Genomic DNA, 20097 nt, shown 5'->3' on the forward strand with positions numbered 1-20097 from the left:
CGGGGCGAAGCCCCGACGCCAAAAACGTTGTCTTGCCTTTTTTCACTGCAGAAACGCATCCTCCTGACATCTACAGCTCATTATTTATCAGTGGGATTCGGGGCGAAGCCCAGACGCCAAAAGGGTTGTCTTGCATTTTTCACTGCAGAAACGCATCCTCCTGACATCTACAGCTCATTACTTATCTGTGGGATTCGGGGCGAAGCTCCGACGCCAAAAGCGTTTTCTTGCATTTTTCACGGCTGAAACGCATTCTTTTGACATCTACAGCTCATTATGTATTAGTGGGGTTCGGTTCGCCCCGACTCCAAAAGCGTTTTCTTGCATTCTTCACTGCAGAAACGCATTCTCCAGATATCTACAGCTTATTATTCATCAGTGAGGTTCGGGGCGAAGCCACGACGCTGAAAGCGTTTTCTGGCATTCTTCACTGCAGTAACGCATTCTCCTGACCTACAGCTCATTATACATTCTATTGTAAAGTGCCTTTTGAATAATGAGAAAAATATTCTAATATGAATTTATAGTCACTTAATACATTGCAAATAAAACCGATTTGTTCTTTGAAAAGATTAGATACCCAACATATTTAGATTAAGGTTTTCAGGATCGCCGCCGAAAAAAAAATAATTCGATTAATAATATTCAATAAAATTCTAGCATAAATTGTGAGTTATAGCCCTAAATTTATTTAACTAGAAAAATATGAGAGAGTAAAGGTTGGAAAAAGTCGACTAGGAAAAGATTATCTGGCTTTTGAACTCATCTCAACCGTGACTGTTATATTGAAAAATTTCGTTTGAATTCTAACTTTTCCAAAGCAAAGTCTTTCTTAAAATAGTTATGATAAATTCATGTGAAATTACACAAACTCTGTCTGGAAAGGGCAAGGGCGGTAAAATGAAAACGATTAATCCTCGCTCCTTTTTATAATTTCTGCTAATGATTGCATTTTGCATTAAAGAATAGGGGTTGGGCGACTCGATATAAGAATTTACTTTATAGCATATATAAATTATTAGTGACAAATTTTTTAAATTTTGTAATTTCTTACTATAATACAAAAATAAAAAGTATTAATTTGTCCGATGGGGGGAAGGGGATTGCATGTATCGCACTTCCACCTGTTTATATTATATAGATATTCGACTAATTTTGTTCACATACTATGATTTCTCCATAAAAGTAGGACCGCCCCCCCACTCAAAAGGTTTAGATGGGAAGGGCAGTGGAGGTATTCGCTCTTCCCCTTCCAATCGGCCAACAGGTGAACGACATAGTATAAAGACCGGTTAAAATACCAATAACAAGTTTTAATCATATATATATATATAATATATATCTAATTAATTCTATTAGAAAGCCGTGATTTCTACACATAAATAAGACCGCCCCCCCCCACTCGAAAGTTTATGGTGGAGGGGGGGGCGGATTGATGCCATCGCCCCCTCCCGACCCTACCAAATCGGCCAAAATACTAGAAAGGGGGGGGCGAAATAATCTAAAAATAGGTTGAAATATAAATAATTAGTATATATTATTAACATAAGTAATAAATTCGCATACAAATTGTGTGAATTCTGTACTATAATTCGTCCGCCCCCCCCCCGAGGTCGGCCGAGTGGGGGGGGGGCGATCGCCCCTACCGCCCCCCCCTGGATCCGCCAGTGGATTACGTCCTACGCGTCATGCATTTAGTCATGCATATTAACCAATGACTTAAATTCAGCCAAGTCACTGGTTTTCCTGGCTAGCTCAGGCAACCCATTCCATGCTCTAATAGCACTAGGGAAGAAGGAGTGTTTGTACAAATTTGTCCTAGCATATGGGACGAGGAATGTGCCTTTATCTTTGTGTCTTTCAGAGTATTTTATTAAATTTTGTTTTTGTATTTGAAGATTATGGTTCAGTGTTTTATGTATGATTGCTACTTTACTTTTGAGCCTTCTGTCCTGAAGGCTTTCTAAATTTAGTGATTTTACTAAAGGTGTTACTCTAGTCAAATGTGAATATTCGTTTGTTATGAATCTTACTGCTCTATTTTGTGTCTGTTCCAGTTTTTTAATGTTTTCTTGAGTTGAGGGGTCCCAAACGGAGGATGCATATTCTATTATTGGCCTAACCAAGGTTAAATAACATTTTAGTTTTATGTTCTTATTTGATTTATAGAAATTTCTTTTAATAAATCCTAATGCTTTGTTTGATTTTTTTGTAGTTTCATCAATATGTGGATTCCATGACAGTTTTTCATTTATTATAACACCTAGGTATTTTGCGTTTTTAGTCTGTGTTAACACTGGATACGTTTTTTTTTAAATGTGGCAATGCTGTCATAATGCTTTAAAAATTGCTTTTTGTTTGTATGTGAGTGTGAGTTACTATGTATATTGTGAATTCTGTTTATATTAAGTCCTGCAAGCTTGATATTCTACTACTAGGATACAAAGCAATGGTTTTGTTGAGAACAAATATGATTATAGAAATATGGTAACATATTGTAATTCTACAGATTTTTTTTTTATTTAAACAGAATTGAAACAACATGTTAGATTTTTTTAATGCTGTTCCAGCCTCCTATACTTTCATGGACATTAGCATCACACATTTACCGCGAAGGAAACAGAGTCACGGGTAGGTACCAAGACATTTAACAAATTAAAAAAAAATATTTCAAAAGAAGTATGTCCAGAAAAAATAAAAGTGTGTCTTCTGGATTTCAAATTCTGTCTGAAGCTAATTGAGTCGCCACAGCATCAAGTGTTTAGATACTGTAGTCTCTTTTACCCACGTGATTATACAGTCTAATTAACAAGTAACATAAAAAAAAAAGAAATTCCCTCCTTTAAGAATTTAATGAAGTTACAAAAGAGCGATTATTTTACTCTGAATAAATAATGAATGATACATTTAAAGAAAAAGGAAAATTTTTACCCCGTTCCAATTTTCCGTTCCCATGGAGGGAGGTTAGATATCTATAGCTTCGGTCATTCAACTGAAACATATTAGGAGTCTAGTGAGAGGACTTGGAGAAGTTGTTCTTAGTTTCTTTTGCAGGAGATCTTTTCTGATCTTTAAAGTGATCTTGCAGAAGATCTTTAAAACTAAAAGTAAGTTAAGTTCCCTTTCAGACCTTGCGATTTATAGGGCAGATAATGTTAAGCAAAACGACCAACAGGGGCTCCCTAAAAATTCTGAAATTCAAAACCGTAGTCTTCATCGAGATTTGAACCCAGGACCCCATGTTCGGAAGCCAAGCGCTTAACCACTCAGCCACCGAGGGGATTTTTCAAGTGATCATCCTGGGAATATTTGCTGATTTTTAAAGTGATCATGCAGAAGATCTCTTGTGATTGTGGCTATGGAATCACACCAAGAAATAAATTCAAGACTGAATTGGAAAAAAAAAAAGAGATCAACTGACGTTTCAAACAATCAAACAGCTCCTTTAGAACAGACATTCCGAGATTTAAATGTGATACACTTCTTTGAAAACTTGCTGCGTTTTTTCTCCTCCACAAAATTCTTCAGAAATTAGAAACTGAACAAAAAAAAAAGTTTTTGTGCTGCTTCGTTCTTGCGTTGTGACATGTTTGTCGTGGAATGCCAAAGTCGCTGACAAGTCCTGCCAGGAGTTTGACATGCAGACTCCTTGCAAGTGTCCAGACCTTGACGTTTGCTTCCGACCAAAATCTCAAAGTCTGGAGTAACATAAAATGTGGACTTTGTGGGTTGTAAAAGACACACATTTACATGTTTGAGAAATACATTCTTGAGTGTGTTTTAGAGTCGTTCATATGTAAATACAAAGAATGATATTCTTGAGGAACATTTGTTTTATATTTATATTTTTGTTTGAATATATTGAGCAAATGTCGAGCCGTGGTGTTCGCCCATGGGAGATAATATCCTATTATTTATTGTCTTTGTTATTTCAATGTTTCTATTCTAGCTTTTAAAAATATGAATATATTAAGTAATGAATGTTAATACCGAAACCTTGTGACCTTGGAAATAGATCAAGAGAGTATTTTATGATATACGATTGGGCTATAATGACTAGTCATCTTCTCAAATAACTTGCCTGTCACGGATGAATGTGTGTATGTATGTATAATCTATTTTTACAATCTGCGCGAATGACCGGAAATGTGTTTTGTTGTCAGACAGAGACCAGCGTGTGTGAGATGCAGTAAAGCTGATTAAAGTTTATGTGTTTGATCTAGTGGTTTCATTGTTTTATTTCGTTAACTAGAACTAAACCAGGGACACCTAGAGACGTAGCGAGACCTAAGGTAGATTCTATCGAGTTATTATTATTATAAATATAATAGGAAAGCTGTGACATTGCCAAATAGAGTTCTTTTTATTCTTCCATTTACCAAAGTTATAGGCATAGTAAAGCCTCCATTTCCAACTTTGCAACACAAAGGAAAACTGATGTAAAGGTCATCTGTTTCTATGGCCGACAATTAAAGAGGGTGTCATGTGTCCAGCACAACGGTCAACCGATTTTACTTTCCCCAGTTAATGTCATGTACACGTTAGAGCTGGTTGAACTCAGGGGCGCAATACGGATGGTATTGTCAGACATAAGAAAATCAGCAGGTGGTGGCTGTGGTCATGTGACCTGTGGTTTTACACCAGAAAGAGAAGGCTAGACACCTTGCAATACCTGCCAATGTCCTACTTAAAGATGATCACAACTATATAAGACAAGAGACAAATATACACTACCATTGTTAAAAATTGTTAAAAAGAAAAATCTAGACAGTAAAATTTTTCTTTATGCACAGCAGAATCAAATTTCTAAGCTTTTAAGCTTGTTACACACTGTTTTTATGTTGCACACTGTTTTTTTTGTTACACACTGTTTTTATGTTGCACACTGTTTTTATGTTACCGACTGTTTTTATGTTGTACACTGTTTTTATGTTACAGACTGTTTTTATGTTACAGACTGTTTTTATGTTGCACACTGTTTTTATGTTACTGACTGTTTTTATGTTGCACACTGTTTTTATGTTACACACTGTTTTTATGTTGCACACTGTTTTTATGTTACACACTGTTTTTATGTTACAGACTGTTTTTATGTTGCACACTGTTTTTATGTTACCGACTGTTTTTATGTTACAGACTGTTTTTATGTTGCACACTGTTATTATGTTACACACTGTTTTTATGTTGCACACTGTTTTTATGTTACACACTGTTTTTATGTTACACACTGTTTTTATGTTACACACTGTTTTTATGTTACACACTGTTTTTATGTTGCACACTGTTTTTATGTTACAGACTGTTTTTATGTTGCACACTGTTTTTATGTTACCGACTGTTTTTATGTTGCACACTGTTTTTATGTTACAGGCTGTTTTTATGTTGCACACTGTTTTTATGTTACACACTGTTTTTATGTTACACACTGTTTTTATGTTACACACTGTTTTTATGTTGCACACTGTTTTTATGTTACAGACTGTTTTTATGTTTTTATGTTACAGACTGTTTTTATGTTGCACACTGTTTTTATGTTGCACACTGTTTTTATGTTACTGACTGTTTTTATAACTTAGTTGGCAACAGTGATCTTTCTCTATCCTTGACATTGTTCATTTTGGCTAATTAGTTCAAAAAACTTCCCAACCATCTTCTTGTCATTTCCTTGCATGCTTCTTTCGGTACCATTACAAATCCATCTCATGTCTCCATATCACTTTCTAGCTGCCCCCGAAAGGGGAATAGACATTATTAGTTTTGTGTGGTCTGTCTGTCCGTCCGTCCGTCGTCCGTCAGTCCCGTTTAGATCTCGTAATCTAGAAAAGATATTGAAAATCCGACATCATATTTTAAACATTTCAAAGTTCTGATGCAACGGCTACTTTTTTCTATTCTGAAAGTGAAAAATTTAATTATTAAAATCAACTATGCAAGCAGTTTTTTTCATAAAAATACACCATTTTTATAATATAGTAACAAACACGGGAGGCTATTTAGTAAGGGAGATAACTATTTACCATATTTTGCTCTGTCATTTACCTTTGATAGAATTTCATTCTGATATTCTTTCTAAAAATATTGAGACCTGCCTTTTTACCTTCCTGGGTGGACCACTTCGGGGGCCGATTTTGAGTTTGTGTTTCTACACAAACTGTCTTTTGAACCTTGTTTCTTTTTGTCCTTGACTGTATTGTATCACTTAAAGTATTTTAGCTAGCTATTAAAATCCGAATGTCAACAAAAAGAAAAAAGCTGATTACTGAGATAAAACTTAAAAATGAACAAATTGAAAAAAACAAACAAACAAAGTAGGTGTGAATATTGAGAGACATTGCTTCAATTATTTTCAACGAATCATCTAATAAATTCCTAATGGATCTAATAATTAAAAAAATATAGTACATAAAAAAAAATATCAAAAGTCAAAACTTATACTGATTGAAATTAAAATTATTTTGAATTTATCATGTAACAAATTATTAGATCTAGACTAACAATAATACATTTGTGCAATTGAAAATGTTTTAATATTTACTTGTTTTTTGTTCAATGTAACTTTCATGCTCAGTGCGCTGTTGCTCAACCCCCTATGTTGGGGAGGGGGGGGGCTTGTATCTGGGTCTCAAGTAGGAATCTGACTTTTAATAGTTTGTATGTTTTACATGTTTCGGATGTTCCTCTCAGAATGGAAGATTATAACAACCTAGCTCAAACCTCCCGCAGAAAGGCGGCAGGCAGGTTTGGAACCCGGAGCCATCGAGAAGACAGCCCCGAGGACATCTCACATGACCTGGCTGACACCCATAGTTAGCAATCTGCGTTAATGAAATCGTCAAAATTATTAAAGCTTTGTTGGCGGATAGAGGGTTGGTAGGGTTACAATTTATTATATATATATATATACCACAAAGTCTGAAAGGGGAACATAACTATATATATATATGGCCTCCTTCAGTCGCAAAGCAACTATGGGATCATTTCATGGAAATGAGATGAATGCCTGTCCATTAGCTGTGGTCGAAACAATGTCGCCCACACATCAGTTCCCCCCTCTCTACTCAGTTGATGTACAAAGGAACGGCAGTTTGGGGTCAGCGGCGTCGCAAGTTCTGACAGGGTGTAGCACTGGGTGCTTCAAACTGCCTAAGGGTCGCCAGCTCCTGATTTTTCCTCAGGGTTGACTCCCGAAGAGTTTCCCATGATTGGGTAAAGCTGCAAGGCAACAGAGGTTTGAATTCAGAGTTTTACTTCTCCTAGGTGGGTAGCCAGCCACCATGGCTAACGGACCCTTCCTTACTGGTTAAGGCGCCAGTTACTCGCCTATGCCCCTTCTCCTGTTAGTGAGAACAGTTCCGCCACACGTGAAGGTCAGAAGTTGGACTGGTTGTCATAGGTTATTTGAGACGCATGCCATTATGAAGCATTTTATAGGTATTATATATATGTATATATTGAAAATACAAAGTTTATTATAAAAAGTATTTAAAAACTAAACATCAGAACCTCTGGTGTCAAAAAGGCTCGCACCAAAAACAATTTGTTCCAAAACGGCTGCACCCCCCAAAAAATAAGTTTTTGTCATTCTCTAGACTAGGCGAACATAATTCCTACATTGCCGGAAAACGCCAAACATGTTATAGAGTGCCGAATTGCCCAATTCAGGACACACACACACATATATATTTATGTATTTCTAGGTAGGTTGAGAAACGACGTTTGTTAGTACTCCCATTGTTGTTTAGAATGGTTTATATGTAAATCTACTGTCAGGCCACTACAGAAAATTACAGTGGAAGTATTGATTGACTTCACATTTCTCTGTTACAAATACGTCAGTGTGCTCATCTAAAACGTTCTGGATAACTCAGTGTTCAGTGTCTAAATTAAATGTAAGACGAAGACAGTGAGGCGAAAGGAGATCATATTACCGAAAAAACTCGTAGGCGGCTCCCCGCGAGTCAGTTCTTCTTACACAACTTGTACTCAAACATTGCATTAATGAAAGTGAGTGGATAATACGTCTTGCTATTTTCAGAACTGAAATCACTACCCAATCACTACCCAATCACTACCCAACCACTACCCAATCACTACCCAACCACTACACAACCACTACACAATCACTAACCAATCACTACCCAATCAATATTGTATACCGGAGCTCCTTACTTAGAGGAAGAAAAAATAATTGAATCCTTTAAGTAGATATCACGAGAAGATGAATCACACAATAAATGTGAAGTTCTGAAATTCAAAACTAGACAGTAAGACTACTAAACAGCTCAAATACATAGCGGCAAGTTTGTGATCAGAAATTATTTCAATGTCTTTACAAAAATGCACATGTTGATCGCAAGAAAAGCGAATAGCGAGCTGAAATGGTCTTAATATTATGTTACATGCGATTTATATATATATATATATATATATATATATATATATTTATTTTACATATATGAACTTTTAAATGTATATTTAAATAATTAAATAAGAAACGCTACTATTTCTATAATGTCCCATCGTGAAAACACTACAAATATCTCGTCACAAACAAAGATCCAAAAGTACAAGCTGTAATTGGCTTACGCGGCAATCTCGATCGCCAATAATCTTATCTGGCAATGTCCAATGGAAAAATAAGGCAAAAGGGCAAGGTCAAGGACATCAGCTGCACCTTCACTTTTATAAAAAAAACACACAAAAAACAAACAAACATGTAAAGAATTCTCTTCTTTCAAAATTAACGGAAACAGTTCCCTGTACCACGTGATACGAATACCGAATGGGGCCCCGTCCTCGGCCTGTGACACTTACAAGACTCGTACGTTGAGTGTGTGTGTAACATTCTCTAATAGTGTGTCAGGTAAAAAAAAACAACAAAAACTATGGAATGAATTTAAAACGAAACAACTCCAGGATGAGTGATGAAGATCAATTAGGGGGAGGGGGGCATGAAGCAGTAATTGACAACACAAATATTCCCTTACATTTTGGAAGAGACTTACTCTGCATCGTTTTGGGGCTGTTTTGTTATTTCATCTAGGGACTGGCTTCTCTCTCATGTCTGTTTTCTCTCTCATGCCTGTTTTCTCTTCTCTCCCATAGCTTTTTTACAAAGCTTTTATCAACTCTGTCTGTCTGTCTTTCTGCTACATGTTTGGAACACATTAGTTCTCCCACGCCCATTCTCTGGATCAAGTTGGAACTTCACACAATTTTTTATTGTATCCAACAAGACACGAACATTTTTTTTTAAAAATTAACAAAGTAGTAAATTAATTATTGGTAACTTGTTTAATTTCGAAAAAGGGAAATAAATTCCACATTATTGAGAGATATAGTTATTCCCCTTTTATTATATTTTACTTTTGTTGTGTTACACATTGTGTAGGTAAGTTCACTTTTATATTATATGGCTTTTTTAATAGTTTTATGGCTCTGAGACTTTTTTAGGCAATCTCTAAGCATGCCTTTAACTCTTTCTAACATGGCTTTTGCTTATTATATCATTTCCCCCACCATTTTTTTTTCTTTAGTTAGCTCTATATTTCGGGGCTTTTGTTCTTTATTCTATGTCTTCACTTTGTGTCTTTTGCTCTTTTTACTTTATGTATTTTTTTTTATGTCGTGCGCTCTGTCTTTGACCACCTCTGTTCTTTCTTTGACCACCTCTGTTCTTTCTTTGACCACCTCTGTTCTTTCTTTGACCACCTCTGTTCTTTCTTTGACCACCTCTGTTCTTTCTTTGACCACCTCTGTTCTTTCTTTGACCACCTCTGTTCTTTCTTTGACCACCTCTGTTCTTTCTTTGACCACCTCTGTTCTTTCTTTGACCACCTCTGTTCTTTCTTTGACCACCTCTGTTCTTTCTTTGACCACCTCTGTTCTTTCTTTTACCACCTCTGTTCTTTCTTTGACCACCTCTGTTCTTTCTTTGACCACCTCTGTTCTTTCTTTGACCACCTCTGTTCTTTCTTTGACCACCTCTGTTCTTTCTTTGACCACCTCTGTTCTTTCTTTGACCACCTCTGTTCTTTCTTTGACCACCTCTGTTCTTTCTTTGACCACCTCTGTTCTTTCTTTTACCACCTCTGTTCTTTCTTTTACCACCTCTGTTCTTTCTTTGACCACCTCTGTTCTTTCTTTGACCACCTCTGTTCTTTCTTTGACCACCTCTGTTCTTTCTTTTACCACCTCTGTTCTTTCTTTTACCACCTCTGTTCTTTCTTTTACCACCTCTGTTCTTTCTTTCGCTCTTGAGGTTCATCTTTTTTTCCTTTCTGGAATTTGGAGATTTTCAAATTAAACTTCACAAAGTCCTTGTATTCGGTCCTGATTACGTTTCTTTTTGTTTTTTTTTTAACCCTCTCAAGTTGTGTATCAAGTTATCATATTATTATTTTTTTACAAGGACGGAATGACCCGAAATGAAGCAAAAAAAAATGTCGTTTCTTTATTTAGATCTATATCTATCAACAACAACATGTCAGGAACAGGAAACAGACCAGACATTCAATACTTCTGCGTGATACTTGTGTTGAGATGTCACTCTGTGAGACAATCACAAACAGTCGATTTAGTCTTTCAGGGAGGAGGCCTAAGATAGTCATGAAGACAGGATGTCAAGACAGATGAAACATAACCTATATAAACTAAATTAAGGATGTCTAGGATAGTCATGAAGACAGGATGTCAAGACAGATAAAACATAACCTATATAAACTAAATTAAGGATGTCAATGATAGTCATGAAGACAGGATGTCAAGACAGATGAAACATGACCTATATAAACTAAATTAAGGATGTCATGAAGACAGGATGTCAAGACAGTCAGAATTTAACCTATATATAACTCAATTGACGATGCCTATGATAGTCATTAAGACAGAACGTCGAGGCAGTGCAGCCTAAACTTTAAGACAGACAATATATCAAGACAGTCGAGACATGGCCGACATACAATGATGTCATGACGTCTGTAGATTATCCTTGTAAAGATGAGAATCAATTACAAGATCTGGGACGTAGTCTTCCATGACGTTTATTTATGGGGGAACTACAACCAGTTCACAAGAAAGGGAACATTACTAATCTCAACAACGGAACATGACTCAAATCATACATTTAAATACATCAGGCCAAAACATCACAACTCTGGCTCGTCTCATTAGGCTGTCGTCTGCAAGGGGAGAGGCCTGTAACTTCTCTTTCATCTCCGTACGCCGCATAACAGTCTCTCACCTACGACGATAATCCCTTTCCTTACAGTCTTTAAGTCTCAGTGAAGTCATAATAGGACCTTAGTGACCCAGGTGTGGCTATTTTCTTCTCTGGTAACCTTCTTCTATGGCCTCTACGAGCCTTTGTTTCATCAGCTTCAGTTTCTCTTCTGCTTTTTTCCAGAATGGTTATGGGTATGTCCTTATGTTATTCATTGTGTATGTGTGTGTGTGTTTCTATGGTGACGGTGTGAAGAGGTTAGCGATTGGTTGAGAATGATGCAAAATAGATGGCATTGTCGTCATTTGGTCTTAGTTAGGACAGGACTCCTGAACGTGAGACTGAAAGGATGTGTTCTTGTAGTGAGCTAGATTTTGTTAAGAAATAGTATTATTAACCCCTGGCCTGGTACAGTTATTTTATCTCATTTCAACTTGATTTTGTTTATATTATAAATAAAGTTATACTTAGTTTGTTCACGAGATAAAACTATTCAAGTTATTTGAAGTTTAATTCATTAAGATATATGACGTCTGTAACGTTTTAGTTGTCTACTAGCAGTTTGGTGCTACAAGTCAACGATCGGTAACAACACCTTACACTCAGTGTTTGTTAGTCTTCTTAAAAGTAATCAACGTCTTAAAAGTAATACACGTCTTAAAAGTAATACACGTCTTTGTAATAAACATCTTAAAAGTAATAAATGTCTTAAAAGTAATAAATGTCTTAAAAGTAATTCACGCATATCTTTCAATGGTCACTGTGTGTCCATATTTGTCGTGGCCCCGAACAAATTAAAACTCTTCGTTTGCTCCTTGGTTGCTACGCCTTTGAAATTCCAGAGACAAACTCCGCAAGAGTTAAACAACAGCAAAGCTATTGAACCAAACAGATCAGATGACAAGTAGCAGATACCAGGGCTTAATGTCATCATGTCATCTCAGTGGGCCACCATGTCTACCACATGGAGGTCATAGGAGTTTCTTGTATATAAAGTCTGCTGTCAGGGTTTGTGTGTGCGTACCTGGTCTGTGTATGTGTGTGTCTCCTCGTGAAGCTCCAGAGAAACAAGGCAGATAAGCCAACAATGACACTTGTTTTGATCTAGTGTCTGCTCAACTAGTTGCTTCCCATTCTTACTTCATCCAACGCCTTGAAATGCCCTGCGTAGGGGTAAACATCCGAGAGCATCTAAAAAACAAAAGATTTCTTAAGACATTGTCCACCATTCGGAAGATAAAGGCTATGAGTAAACTAGTTCGCATGACTACGCATATGCTAAATGGTGTTTCACATTTTAAAATTGTAAAAAAAACATGCAGACCCCATAGCTGTCAACAGAAAGGCCTCAACATGGCTGTTTTGTGTGTGTGTGTGGGGGGGGGTTGCCGAAGGTTGAGAAGCACTCCTTTTTTTTTTTATTCTCATACATATATACATATATTTATCTTGACAGCTAGGGGGTCGGGGTGAGCGCTGAAAGCTGTCCCAGTGGGATTCGTGGCGAAGCCCCGACGCTAAAAGCGTTTTCTTGCATTCTTCACTGCAGAAATGCATTCTCCTGACGTCCTATTAAAAAGGACCTTTTTGAAAATGTTTTACTTGAAAAATATTCTAATGTGAATTTACAGACCCTTACTACATTGCAAATACAACCGACTGGTTCATTGAAAAGATAAGATAGCCAAACTTATTTAGATTAAGGCATTAAGGATCGCCGCCGAAAAAAAAAATATTTGAAAAATATTTTTTTTTTATAAATGCTCATTTGTAAGTAATACATTTTGTTCAATAGACCTGTTCGTAACTTTGTTTTGTTACAGAACTACAATTCAAAGCTCTAAACAAAAAAAATTCGAAAGTGGGAGGAGAAATTAACTGGACCAATTAGATTCTACTGTAATTTTTTTTTTTTTTTTTTTGCATTTTTAGGATTCCAGAATATATCGTGAGTTATAGTCCTAAATTTATTTATACAATAGAAAAATATCAGTATGAGTAAAGGTTGGAAAAAGGTGACTAATAACCTCCACTCCCCACCCCTTCCCTTTAAAAAAAAGCGTTAGCATTAAGATAAGCGTTAATTAAAAAATAAAATAGCAAAAGAGGTACAACTGTACAGTGAGCTGCTTGATCTATAAACCACTGCGCAGTTCATGTCACCCATATATTTTTGACAGGTTATCTGAATTCTCAATTTTGGAATAAGAAATAAAAAAGTACATATCAACCTTTAATACAAAGGGATACTGGAGATACCTGGATGGTAACAGTAACGCATGAATATAAATAGATCTTTGTTTAAATGTATATGTTTTAAAATGGGTGACCATCTGTAATCATAGTATTCAACAAAGAGTTGGGGGAGGGTTAAAGTAAGTAAGGGCAAAGCCATTTGATGTAAAAACAAAAGTTTGAGAAACATTGAGCCTTCTGTTGTTTTTACTCTAAACAAAAATCCATAAATCGATAGTTTCCGAAGCCCCGGAGAGAACAATGCAGCATGAGAAATTTGATCCCTTTACTGAATCATTGAGAGATACATTGTATAGTGACAGTGTCACCACATTTTTACCATTCCATGGCTACGAAAAGAGGAATACCAGGAAGGCATATACAGGACAACAGATGCTGGGGGGGGGGGTATCCTGCGGGGTCTTAAACCAAAAATTCAGAAGACAGAGTTTCTTAGAATGATTATTGCTACCTGCGTATTCTACAGAGTTTCTTAGAATGATTATTGCTACCTGCGTATTCTACAGAGTTTCTTAGAATGATAATTGCTACCTGCGTATTCTACAGAGTTTCTTAGAATGATAATTGCTACCTGCGTATTCTACAGAGTTTCTTAGAATGATAATTGCTACCTGCGTATTCTACAGAGTTTCTTAGAATGATAATTGCTACCTGCGTATTCTACAGAGTTTCTTAGAATGATAATTGCTACCTGCGTATTCTATTAATGACGCAGCAAACGTTGCACCTGTGAAGGCCAAACAATTTAAATAATTTATTCATGAGACCCAAACTAAAGAATGAAACGAAGCGAAATAATGGAAAGTCCTGACCAAGGCATGAACTACAAACACTGCAACTCTACAGCACTCTTTAGCAGCACTACAGGACCAGGCTATCAGACCACACAATCATAAAGATTCCCTAAAAAGAATACTTTTGAACGGTAATGTTCGCCCATTTCCGTATTTTACCGCCTAGATGAAAACTGTCACATGACCCACCCACCCCTAACACGCCACATTCTTTTTTAGCAACAATCTTAACGAAGCCAACACAAACATCCGCTGGAGTTTTTGTTTGACAAACACATGACGTAGTTTAATTGTATATATCTCTCAAAAGAACAATGGGAAACAAATATACATTTACATAAAGAAGCTTCAGTGAATAGGGAGGAGTTCAACTGTCAACGTAAATAGCTTCACATTTGCACATGCGCAGACAAACATCAGAATTACGAAACTTCAATGACGTCATTTTAGGTAAGCCGTTACTATGGAAGCAAAACACAAAGAAATAAAACCTTGACTGTGAAAGCTAAGTGTTTTTTTTTTTAGCATTGTTTTCTTTAGTTGATATGGAAGGGACTTTTTGTATGGCTTCATTAGCGTTGTGGCAAAAGATTAGTCTTTTAGTTAACTTTATTGACAGTAATAGTCTGCAGAGTCAGCTGACTTCCTTCATCCTGAGACTCAAGACAATGCCTCATTACGATCTTATTTATTTCAGATTACAGATTGGGTGCCTCTGAGTCCACTCAGCTCTAATTGGGTACCTGACATTAATTGGGGAAAAGTAAATGCGGTTGGTCGTTGTGACACCACATGACACCCTCTTTAACCATAGGCCACAGAAACAGATGACTGCCCTATAGACCATAAAGTCTGTAAGGGGAACTTTTTTTTACAGATTGGACTTTAGCAATTATTTAGATTTTATATTTAGACTATGCATTTAAACTGAAACCACTTTTATCAATGAAAAGAAACATTATATAAGGGTTTACTTAAAGGACAATTACTGCAGCTACATATCAGAAATTTCGCGCCGTTCTGTCACTGGCAATGTCTGAAGCCTCTTCCCACCTGGTGTCCACTGTTCTGAGGTCCCACATGAAAGTGTGGCTCAAAGTTTAACGACTAAAAAATAGAGGAAAGTTTACCTACTTAATTTCTTGTTACTAAAACCTCACGGTCGTTGATACACGTCCGCTGCTACACAGAAAACTTTACATTGACTTGGCCTGTTTTTGAAACATTCTTCTTTTGATGCGCAATCCTCAAAGACTATTGTTTAGACACATAGATCCATGTAAGTTGCATACTATTGAGCATGTGGATCAGTGTGAAAGACAGGTAATTTCCCCGAGTTCCCAATATACCTGAGGTCAACGTGTTTAGGGATATGGATTGGGATAAGGATAGGAGCAGCTAGCTCGAAAATTTCAAGAAAAAAAAATATTTATGTTAGGGTAAAGTCCAGATCACCTGAGCCCAACCCCTCCCCCTTTCTCTTTCCCCCGCCATTTCCGACCTGGAACAAACAACAGTGCTATCGTGCAACGTTTAAATATTTACCCCCAGTGTGTGCGCGTGTTTGTGAGTTGATTAGAATTAACTCCCTCCGCATCGACTGCCCTGACCTGTTGACTTGTAAAGCTGTAGATGCATTAAACCAAGATCAAAGGGACTTAATTTTGTCCGGGACTAGAGATTACTCTTGATTGTTTTCTAGTAATTAAAGTAGTCGATGCCGAGTGCAACCAACAATCTCCACTCTCTGTCGCCATTCACATAAAACACACAAAAATGTCGGCGAATATCAATACAGCGGGGAAATGTTCCTTTCAAATAAAGAAATTTGTTTTCTGGTCAGTTTAGTGAGATAGATCTATTGGACTTTTTATTCTTTTATGTTGTCCTAAAAGAAAGGAAGGGCCTGGCCATTGAAAGAGGTTCTATCTAGGGAAGAGAGACAGAGAGGTGTGGAGAAAGACGGTCGACAAATCTTGCATGGTGTAACAGACTAAGGGATAGGTCAAGGTAAAAATCTATTGGACATTTTCATACATGGTGGAGAAAAGAATCCACCCTATTTATTTGTTTAACTATCTGGTGTATCTGGTGTACAAAATGAAGTGTAGATAAGCTTTGTTTTTTAAAAGGTATGCGATAATTGCTGTGCACCTCTAAGTACTGCAGAATATATATTTCTAGGTATTTCTTTTGTAGGAACAAATGAAGAAAAACAAAACTTATCAAAATAGAGCATTTTTTTTCTCTTCATAACTCTTAATAACTAATGAATGTTTGATTTGAAAAAAAAATTAATTTAGCCCGCTCCATCCTCCCCTCTCCCGAGACAGACTCCTGGTTTAGCAAATGTGTAGATCTAATACACTTTATAATAATCCAAGGATAGGTCTTTAGATCTAGTTTTAGAAGACGATGTGCAAAATGTTCCTGAACATGAATTGATTAAACTCTTGAATGTTTTCGCCTACATACGGAATTACCCGAAGAAGTATAGTCCGTTCAAGAGAAATATTTTCTCACCCTCTAGCCAAATTAAATTTTTTTTTTAACTTTGAAAAATTTTAACAGTCAAACTAGAGTTTTCCAAGTCTGACCAACGAGCTAGTAATTCTTTTCCCAACGCTATACAACAACTGTCACATTTCTAAGAAAATCATGAAAAATCCTTTTTCAAGATCCGTCCCAAGAAGGTTTGTGTTGGTTAGAGATATTGTCAAAAAAAGGTCGAAGATCAAATTAAGTCAAATAAAAAAGGAGGCGGCATTAGGTAACAGTATTAGGCGAGGGAATAAATGGTACATATTAAGCTCGTACGTCTGTAAAGGGCATGATAGTTGCATGATCATCTTCGTGTCATGCAAGTCGTTTCACCTTTGACCTTTTTAATTATTTATCACACAAAAGCGACCAACATAACGATGTACAAGATAGAGATATCTCGACCTTTGTTAGTTTCGCACTTATTTCTTTAAAAAAAACAACAAAGGATTTAATACTAGAGTTAAAATGGATTGGTAGCCATTTCACCACCTCATGCAGGTCTAGAAATTTGATCGTCTGCTACAGTTTCTAATTAAGTAGGCAACAGTTTGGGTTAGCGGGAAAATCTTCCTCAAACTTGAAACCAGGAGCAGTTTAAAACAAATAACCTCAAAGAAACTAAAACCTTCTGCTTGGCAGCCATGGGCTATACAACGTAAGCTCTACAACATAAGCTCTACAACACAAGCTCTACAACGTAAGCTCTACAACGTAAGCTCTACAACGTAAGCTCTACAACGTAAGCTCTACAACGTAAGCTCTACAACGTAATCTCTACAACGCAAGCTCTACAACGTAATCTCTACAACGCAAGCTCTACAACGTAAGCTCTACAACGTAAGCTCTACAACGTAAGCTCTACAACGTAATCTCTACAACGCAAGCTCTACAACGTAAGCTCTACAACGTAAGCTCTACAACGTAAGCTCTACAACGCAAGCTCTACAACGTAAGCTCTACAACGTAAGCTCTACAACGTAAGCTCTACAACGTAAGCTCTACAGCGTAATCTCTACAACGCAAGCTCTACAACGTAAGCTCTACAACGTAAGCTCTACAACGTAAGCTCGACAACGTAAGCTTCAATGCATCTTGATGTTCTTGTGCATATATATACACACTAGATAACTTTTTTTTTTGGGGGGGGGGGGAAGAGAAGGGGGAGGTATGCTGAATGAGGAGTGAGGAGGAATTGACAACACAAAAGCCAAAATTAACAGTGTTAACATTGGAGTGTTTGAATCTGCATGTGTATACGTGTGAGTGTGTGTGTGTTCAATTAACCAGATGAAACAGAGGCCGAGCTTTATTGGGCCTTCCTCAGAGAGATAGATAAACGAAAAAAAAAAAAAGAAGTGGAAATTGATTACAGCCTTCATCTACTCGCGGCGAGCCGGCTTCCGATATGAAGGCCGTTTGGGACTAGTCTACATCGGGTGTGACCTAATTAAAGCTGGACAGAGGTGTAGCCGATGGTCAAATATTAAGTGCAGGTTTCCTTTTGGACCGGACGAAAAGCTGTTCAGTATATCGTGGGGCTAACTTGTTTATAAAACTAAGACGCATATTGCAAGACTCCGATGCTGGACGAACTTCAATGGATAAAATGCTCCTTGCATTTAAAACAAGGATTTGTCTAGTCGATGATTTTGTTGTTATTATTATTAGTGACATTTTAATGCACTTATAGAAACAAATTAGTTAATCATAGAAAGTTTTTTTTTTTGACTTGTAAATATGATGACATTCCAATACGAACATGCACGAATTTCGTTTTTTGAATTAATTCTTGCTTTGCTATACACCCAGAATAATTCGCGTTGGAAAATACGAAGTGTGTTTAAAGGGGTAGGTAGAACATAAAAAGGGTCTATTGATCATCTGCTGTACTGGGATAGGCCTATTTTGACCGACAAAACGGTAGATCTGCTGTTCATTGATTAAAAAAACAACCGCTGCCATTATTGACATCGCCGTAACACTGTCTCATAATTTAAGAAAAACTGAAACAAAGAAAATATGGGAACCTAGGCTTGGAGATGAAGTGTTTATAGAAGTTATCTAACATATCAACCGAGAGGGATACTAACAACTGACCTCACAGATACCTTCAAGGCCCTCGTCGCCTGTCAGAGGGCGGTACTCCTGCAGACCTGCCACATCACTAGAAAATTCTTCAGTGGATACTGATAAGGAGACTACATTGAATTTTGTTTCTCTTGAACGAAACTCGATCCTGGCAGCGCCGGAGAGTGAATACTCTTTGGTTTGTTACATAATAATAATATTAATAATAAGACAACTTACATGTTCATTCTGGGCTGCTTTCTAAATATTTTCAAAGCCTATGTCGTAGTTGAAGTCATCACTGTATTCCCTTCATACCACCACGCATCTGCAACACATTGAAAATAAAAATGCAGTGTTTTCTATTTCTCTTTGCTTGTCACACCAAATGCAGCGCAAATATCAAAAACATTTTCCACGCTTTCGTCTAATAACAAAAATTATAACCGAGAAAATATTTTCTTGAAGCAAAAGAAAACAAAAAAGAAGCTGTTTTTTTTTTTTTAAGATCAAACTATTTCAGATCTGAACAGATGCAGTAATTATGACAAATAACATTTCGTAAAAACTCTTTCGTAAAACAAAAAAATCTGATTGCTTCATGAGGATTCACACATGAAACAAATAATTAAACAAATAATGAAAAAAAAACACGACAATAACAACAAAGACGTAATAATAATTATAATAATATTTTTTTTCTCTCCATTTTCTGTGTTTGGGCTTTACGTCTATACTTCTGTGTTGGGATTAACGTCTATACTTCTGTGTTGGGCTTTATGTCTATACTTCTGTGTTGGGATTAACGTCTATACTTCTGTGTTGGGCTTTATGTCTATACTTCTGTGTTGGGATTAACGTCTATACTTCTGTGTTGGGCTTTATGTCTATACTTCTGTGTTAGGGGCTTTACGTCTATACTTCTGTGTTTGGGCTTTACGTCTATACTTCTGTGCGGTTTTATTTTTTTTTTAATTTGTGGGCTCTCTCATCAAGTACTTTTGGTATCCACGTGCATCAAGTATTTTGTATATCTACGTGCTGACCCGACAAAATAGCGCCGACAAAATGGCGCCGACAAAATAGTGCCGACAAAATAGCGCGAAATTTCTGGACAAAATAGCGCAAGACAAAATAGCGCGGACTTATGTGAATACAAAAGTATCTAAAATATTTCTTTCAAAATGACTGAAATATATTTTGTTCGCGCTATTT

The 20097-nt window shown here is 36.7% G+C and overlaps 1 long non-coding RNA gene across 1 annotated transcript in view; it reads right to left on the reverse strand.

The window, feature by feature from the left end:
* LOC106056077 (uncharacterized) overlaps positions 1-20097 on the reverse strand; it is a 193685-nt gene that overhangs the window by 82232 nt on the left and 91356 nt on the right. Inside the window, exon 2 of the long non-coding RNA XR_008774453.1 lies at positions 19123-19210. This is a non-coding gene — a long non-coding RNA (uncharacterized LOC106056077). The remainder of the gene's footprint in view (positions 1-19122; positions 19211-20097) is intronic.

Source organism: Biomphalaria glabrata, chromosome 13, assembly GCF_947242115.1.
Source record: "Biomphalaria glabrata chromosome 13, xgBioGlab47.1, whole genome shotgun sequence".
In the NCBI taxonomy this organism is placed as follows: Eukaryota; Metazoa; Mollusca; class Gastropoda; family Planorbidae; genus Biomphalaria; species Biomphalaria glabrata.